We start from the raw sequence: 8,335 nt of genomic DNA, 5'->3' as shown, positions 1-8,335 counted from the left end.
CTTGTTTGCTTAAGATCACGGCTCAATGGGTTAAAATCCTTCTCCTCTTGTCAGACCAGCTCAACATAGAAATGAAAGAAACTTGTTAGGTAGCTAGCCCATATTGAAGAAATTAAAAACAATTCGTGTTATAAAAATTATATTCTTATATCCATATTGAATTAAATAAACCATTCTCCCCGCGCACGTGAGAAGTTCGATCTGTGTACTATGCCTCTAATGTTAGCCCTCTATGCGGGCCTCTATGGGGCTCAGCTCCTTGCCACTACTTTGAAACAACTCACATATAATTCTTTTTATCTCATCATTTATTAAATAACATTCCACACCAATTATAATAAAAAGGTTAATTGAAAAAGGTTTGACCAGAAATTCCGAATGCGGGGAGAGGGGGATCAATGAAGGTTATGCAAGAAAAACCTGCTAAAAACGCAAACCCTAGAATAATCAGCACAAGCAGGGAATGTTATTATAAAAACTAACCTGTGTTTCCGTCTTTGTTGTAATACATGTATGATTAGATGCTGGAAAAAAATAAAAATAATTAAATTTTTTTGAATGATAGTCCCAAGAAACACACTTCTGGTTTTTATTGATGAATACTATTTCAGATACATCATGGTACAGGATTATTTGGACTAAAAAATCAAACCACATTATAGAACAAGACCTTATCTTATAAGTAATTTTCAACATATTCATTTATCAACAGATTTTTTCTTCCATTTGAACTAATTTCTATAATTCTTTTAGTTTCCATAAAGTAGAGATCCAGAAACAGATTTAGAAATACCATCAATATCTGCAAGAGGAGTGTCAATGAAGGTGATAATAAATACAGAAGTTGCAGCAAATAGGGTAGGCATTGTCAAAACACCAAAACATCCAATGTAAAAATAATTTCCAGTGCTGGTTACCCAGTTTCAGAAACAAGCCAACTGTGTTTGTACTTTCGCCTGTCTCTAAAATTACAATCATGGTAAGATTTCTATAATTTAAATGGTGTTTTGCATTTCTAGACACATATAATCTGTTTTTAAAATGTAAGTGGTTATTTTATTCTGAGTAATAAAAACCTGTCATTCTTAATTCTTGGATTCCTGAATTTTTTTTGGCAAAATCACGGTGCCGGGTACATCCAACCCTGTGGTTGTGCATGTAGACCGATTCATACGTGCCCTGGACACTGTTTTCCATCATTTTTAGGCGTGGAGCGAGCGTGCATGTCCCAATTACACACGGACCCTACTCACCCACGCCCATGTTGCCGGAAATAAAAAGGTACATAGGTGTTACCTAGTGAAGGACGGGAGATGGTCACTCGTGCCAGCAGGAGTTGGGGGCACCCTCATAACAATGGGAAGTGTGGGGTGCGTAGTCCACCCTGATATTTGTAGATGTCATTGTGGAGGCGCTCGACTTGACGAAATATCAGGAGAGAGGGTGACTTGAATTATTATATAACTTAAGCGACACAATAAAAGCCGGTCACTAGTGATTCAGCAAAAATATTTTTCATCTAAACTCAGCCCTTTAAAATACAAAAAACAGCTCTAGAGAATAATTAAACCAAAAACCTGTTCCAACCAATTAAAATTCAAAATGCTCAATCAAAATTTGAATTATAATTTATTGATACTTTAATGTAAAATAATAATAAAAGTGTAGTTTCTTAAAAATGCTTCAATTAATCCATGAAATGCAAATTCTTCTTAAAATGAGGATAACATCAATATACTGATGTCAAATGTAGTCTTTAAATATGTGGGATTTCATGCATCAATTTGGATTCATCAGTGATCCTCTAGGCCTAATAAAATTTAGTGGCCAAAATTATTAATTTAATATATCAACTTATAAATTTAAATTTATTTACCCAATCAATAGGTTATGTTTCGAGCCTGTGGGGTCCCAAGCTACATCTCATGCTCTAGAAGATACATAGTGGTATTTGAACTCTATCATGGAACCTTTATCATCATCAGCTACCTTATATGTATAATACTTGACCCCCAATGACTTAGGGTACAGTTACTCGTCAAACCCTAATCTGTCATTCAGTTATAACTTTGGATAGTGGGGATCATTAGATAATGATGTCTCACATATCCCTATTCACCTGGAAAAGGACTTGATGCATCTTATTCCTTAAGTTAGTCTCCTCTTACACTGAAGGGGTATGGTCTCATCTTGACCGTTCAATCACATTTGTGTATTTCTTTTTATGTCTAAGTTAAAGACTTTTATTATGTTTGGTTTGATTGACTCGTACATCTTAATGAAAACATCGTCATTCATGTGTGAGAGGTTATGATGGCTTTATCATCTTGGAACTGATGGTCATGGATATGTTATTCTTATTATGTAAGTAGGATCAAATGGTGCTATTCTATCTGAATACCTGGATACCTGCCTTGAGTATCCAACAAATATGAATATTTAGAATATACACTTGAATATTAGTGATCAGTGTATCATGATCTCATCCCAATTCGTTGTCATTACACACACATATCGACTTCATTATAAAATCACACGAGAATAATCATGAATAAATAGTTGTATCAATTAACTTAAATAAATCATGGAAGTGTGATTAGCTTAACGAATACATAATATCCATCAGAGAGAATATTTCAAATTTATCCATGAAGAGATGACGAACAATATGAATCAAACCTTAGCTACCTTCCACCATGTGTCACCATGGGTAAAATACAATTTCACTATTTTGTATCATACTTTATTTGATTAATTCCACATAGAAACTGTTCCAGAAGGACTCATGATTTGTTATCTCATTAAAATACATATTGTTGACTGTATTAGAGTCACTCATACATTTTTGTCTACAGTTTAAGTAGAAGCATTTAGAAATAATATGAAGATAATGTGAATTATTTAAGTGAAATTGAAAGCTATAATTTTCAGTTCAGTCGTGAAAGGCACATGGAACAATCTTTTTTCCTTGCAGTCCATGCACGATTGGAAAAACCTTGGTTCCTATCATTCTCACTCGTCCCCATGGGTTGTTTCATGGGAAATTCAAACTAAAGGTTTGAAAGTGTTCAGAGAGAGCCAAATTGATGATGTCTAGAACAAAGGCTCAATCAAAGTTATTTGTGAATCAAACTAGCTTTCTGAAATGTGAGCCAAGATTTGCGAGTTGTTCATGATGCATTATGTTATGCCATGATGGGTACCTCCTTAGACAAAGGAGAGTTCCTTCATGTAACGGATATGTGGCTAAGGTCCACCAGAAATTTTCAAATCAGCCAGAGAAATGTAAATTACTAAGGAATTTTCAGATATATATTACGCCGATTTGAGATATCATGGATTTTTTGGATTATTAATGGATAGAAAATAATAGGGACCATATTCATTCAAATGTTTCTAATTACACACTTTACAAATATGTTTATGGAGTTTCATCAGTTTTTCATATCATCCATTGAGTTTTTCTTAACATCATAAAAGTATGTCTAAATTGGTTAATATTTCATTTGAATGAAGGCAAAGCTATCCAATCACTCATAAACATCAATCCTTTTTCAACTCTAGATTTTCTTAACTTGAGCTTGAGTCTGAGGATAATTGTTTTCTGTCACTGCTCACATATACTTTATTATATGTGATATCATAGATGCCTCTCAAGCTCACATATACTTTATTAAGTTCTATGATACTTCATCCTCTCTGGTACATTTCAAGATGTAACTATCATTGAATTATCATTACGGTCACTTAAAAACATATGAGACAGCCATACCAGATGCACATGATATTTCACAGAAATAAATATGAAGGCCACGTGAAAGCCACAAATTGCATGGATAATGATGCACTGGGTTTGTTGAGGTGTCTAAGTGTATGTTTCTTTCCAGACTGAAAAAAATATTTCTTAAAATAATTCCAATATTTGTGTGCAACTAATGTGATTTAAAAGAAAATATCTACCACAAGATTTGTGATAATTTAATAAAAATGGTTGAGAGTAGATTCAAAGAAAATTGTGATCTTGATGACACTGAAATATTTCATGCATTTTCTCAAGTTACACCATTTTTTTTTCCTGTTTTATGCATCAAAATTTCCATGCAGCAGGTAATACCTTTGGTTTAAAATTAGTTTGATAGAATATTTCAAATCGATGTCTCAAAGGAATCTCGATTTTCTTCCTTCAAGTGAGAATTTCAATAAATGTCATTCAATTTAACTTTTAAATTAAAATTTTATCATAATTTTTTCAATGCAAGCCATTGGGAACTAAATAGATACCTCGTAGATTTTGTGATGCAAAAACCGTAAAATTTTCCTTCGATGAGTTCATCCTTGTGACTGATTAATCTTGTATGGTTTTAAATTTATATTTCAATAATACAGTATGGACATTAGAAATTCAGGATTTTAAATTTTACTCTATCAACTTTATATTTCATTATTCATTAAAATCTCTAAAAAATTCCCAAAAATAGCTAGAAAGTTTAAAAGTGCATAATGGAAAATTAAATGTATCTGAGAATAACAATTCCTTATTATTTTATTTCTAATATCAAAATAAATCCATACAGATCAATTAACATACTATAATTTTTAATGATATCTATTTATGATGCTTCATCAGGTCTTTAAGATATTTATCTTCTGATTTGGGCACTAGAATAGCCTTCTATGGATCCTTTTTTCTTCAAGAACCTGACTTATTTCACTTTTCTTTCTGCCAGTGGATGTTTTGTTTTTTTTATTCTTATGGTGATGTGCATGTAGGCCAACTTTTTTATTTCAAGCAAACTGCTATGGCTTTATGTTTTTATTTTTATTTTTTGATATTTTTTTCACATTTATCCATGGGAATGACAACACAAATATTTTTAAATGTATTGTATTATTCTTATTTCTTTATTTCTTTATTTTTTATTGTATCCAAATAGATCCATCACAAGGATATCTCAGAATTCTCATGAACTGGGAAAAAAGAATTTACCAAGATTTACCAGCTGAATGATAATTTGAAAAAGGGGTGAAAAGCTGGTGTGGATAATGGAAACTAAGAGAAAGGGACAGATGGGGTGAATATTATCTACAACTGCTGTGGCAGAGTAAACATTCCAATCCATTTTGAAGACCAAGGTTTTGTTCGACTCTTGGTTAAATAGGGATGCAACGAAGTTGAACTCAGTATATATTTTACAAGTCATAATCATACCCCTCACAAATACATCTCTTTGAACACTTGGAGAACCATCACATCATTTACTAACCTTGGAAGACACTATAAGACACATGTGGAGGCCTCAATTGTAGAAAATTGAGGTGTAAAACTCTTTGAGCACAGCAATATACATATCTTGGTTTCACTTGGAAAAAACATAGGTGAAAGTTATGGATAAACTCCCCAAAACGCATCATTTACCCTCTGTTATGATAATCCATGAACATGTGTATACTGCTTATCAACCTTTCTCTGGATGAATAGAACTAAGGCTCAAATCATTGGAGTCCTTAAATTGGAAATCCCCTATCATGAAGGATGTCAACCTATCTCTTGACAAAGGCATTCTGGCAAGAAGTCTTATCCTAATCTCTCTACGGCATTTTCAAATTTCTTTTTTTCAATGTGGACCTCCGAATGATGCTTTGTGTTCACCCAAGATAATATAAATATGGCGGAGGTCCTTTTTCAGTATCTCAGGCATAATATCCTACATGTGCTTGAACTTAAAACACAACTTGGAAATCAGTTACATGCATTACTGATGCCTGGCCTCCCCTTATTACTTCGGAAAAACAAGAAATTGCAGCCAATTAAACTACAATGCATTTCTACTATTCAATTTTCACACATTTTAGGCTAAGACTTATCACACGGTACACTCCTAGTGACGTCTGTGTATATTTCCTAATACACAAGATTAGGAGAACATGGTGAAGTATGTTGTATCTCTGTGCATGATATTTGCACCATTATTGGACCATTATTTCTGCGTGAAATGGCTGACATCAGCACCATGTGCATTCTCACCTTGGGCCATCCTAGTATCACAAGCCCCATGTTGCATATTTGCACTTACGAACTTGACTCACACCCCATATGTTGCTTGCCGTCAATGTCATGTTGTGTCCACTTTTCACACATGGGTGTCAAATAATTTATCATACCATGCTGAGGTCCTCAACACACTGTCTGACTCTATCTCTCTCGATCCCTCTTTAAACATGATGATATTTACTCACAATCAATTGGTGTGATGTATGTTGGGACTATATATAGTCTGCAAACTCAAATGATATGTTGCGACTAGTGGGCCACATATACCCACACACACATTGTAATTTTGATCCAAGCATATTGCATCATCAACACGTTTTATGCAGGTAGGTGAGGAGATAAAATTGTCAAGGTATGGCCCATATTCAGCAGAACTTTTGTGATCAAGAGATGAGAATGAAAGGGGATAATAGCATTTCTAAATTTACATGTTTGGATTTTTGGATATTGCTCGTAGGTATTTCCCCTTGGTTTTATTTGAATGTTTATGGTGGCAACCACGAGTGCACATTGGAACCGGACATGCCTCCACCTCCACATGAGACGTCCCGTGTCATGACACATTGTCACTACCAACTCCAGAACTGCCCTTTGACGTGACACGTCGACACGTCATCTTTTTCTCTTACTTTGTCTTTCCTCCAAAGCCTATACATAGGCAAAAGTTGCTTGAAACACTTGGTGAATTTTATTTCAAGAGTTGAAGTTTTCTTCTTGAGAAATTTTCCCTAATCTTCTCCTCTTCCGAGCTGCCATCGCCGCCAATGCCGCTGCTGCCGCCGCCAGGGGGTGGAACATCTACACTAAGAATATTAATCATGGGCATCTAAATTGTCATATGATGCAATATATTTGAGACATACATATAAATTCTCGAAGATCCTAGCATTATCTACTCAGTCATATGAAATGGATGGTTGATTGTTGAAAAAAGTGATTGTGGAAGACACCAAGGATTGAATTAGTGTTTTAAGATATCACTCTTGTATGTTTTTCTAAATTATTGTTTTATATTCCAGGATTTAAGTTCTCAACTCTTCTTACTATGACAAAATATTTTACCATGTTCAAGAACCAACTTTCTTGGTTCCAAAATACAGCTAAAATTAATCATTAAGACTCTAAATGATTTTTACCCAAAACCAACATATCATGTAATTGAAAGAGTCAATATGTACTCTTTGCACTCACATCTCTCTTCTAACAATATATCATGTAATCTAGGATGGGAAAGTCTTCAACTCTTCCCTTTGAGACTTCCCCATGAGCACTTTTAACTACAATTTTTTAGGGTATAAATATGTTTCCTATGATCCTACATCTGCAGTCCTCTTCGAAGACTCGCCAAGATTGGTCTTCTGAACCTTAATGCTTCAACCTTACATGTCAGTGTGGTAGTCTATCACTACACATCTCCTAGTTCTCTCTTTAACGTTAGAAATAATTCCCAAAATAGAGGTTTTCAGTTTCAATATCCCAGACAAGACGTCCAAATAAGAACATTCAGGTACATGTACACTGTCGCAAATGTTTATGTTTTTTTTATCTCAGAACATTACAATTTAACAAATGGTACTAAAATTTTGAAAAATGCATTAAAATAAATGTTCTATGTAGATCTTCAGTATAAAATTTGAATAAAATATGTAAAACATTTGACTGCATATAAATAACCTTTTGAAAGCCTAGAAAAGATGTCTAAATAAGAGCATCCAAGCCCAAAACCATTCATTGCAAAGTTAATATTTCATTTGACGTATTATGTAATGGTTGTAAAATTTTGAATTCATTCAAAGAAGTTTTCAGCATATTTTTATTCTATGTAGCTCTTCAGTTTAAAAAGATATAGAATTTTGAATTTAACTCTATATATTTTTCGGCATATTTTTATTCAAAATTCATTACAATTTTGACTTAAATATGAGTAAACTTCGACTTTCGCAAAGACTTTTTTGTTTTATTCTAGTAACAACTACAAAATTTTGAAACTTACTACTCTACAAAATGACAGAGAGACAGCTGTAATGGTCTGTGATGTCAAATTTTCAAAAAAAATCAGAGTTCTCTCACTTTAAAAAACTGCAGAGAGAGATGTAAAGGTCTCCAATGGGGAATTCACAGAAAATTCAGCTTTACTGGAAAACTTTCAGAGAACTTTTACTTTTTCAAGACTGTTGGAAGTTGCAGAGATGTGTTAGATTTTGAATGTCGTGAAAATTTTAGAAATATTAAAAACTAAAAGGCAGTCAAAAATTGTATATGTTAACTTTTATTCCAGTCAAG

This window comes from Wolffia australiana, chromosome 15 (genome assembly GCF_029677425.1).
Source record: "Wolffia australiana isolate 7733 chromosome 15, ASM2967742v1".
In the NCBI taxonomy this organism is placed as follows: Eukaryota; Viridiplantae; Streptophyta; class Magnoliopsida; order Alismatales; family Araceae; genus Wolffia; species Wolffia australiana.
This window is presented reverse-complemented; position numbering follows the sequence as displayed.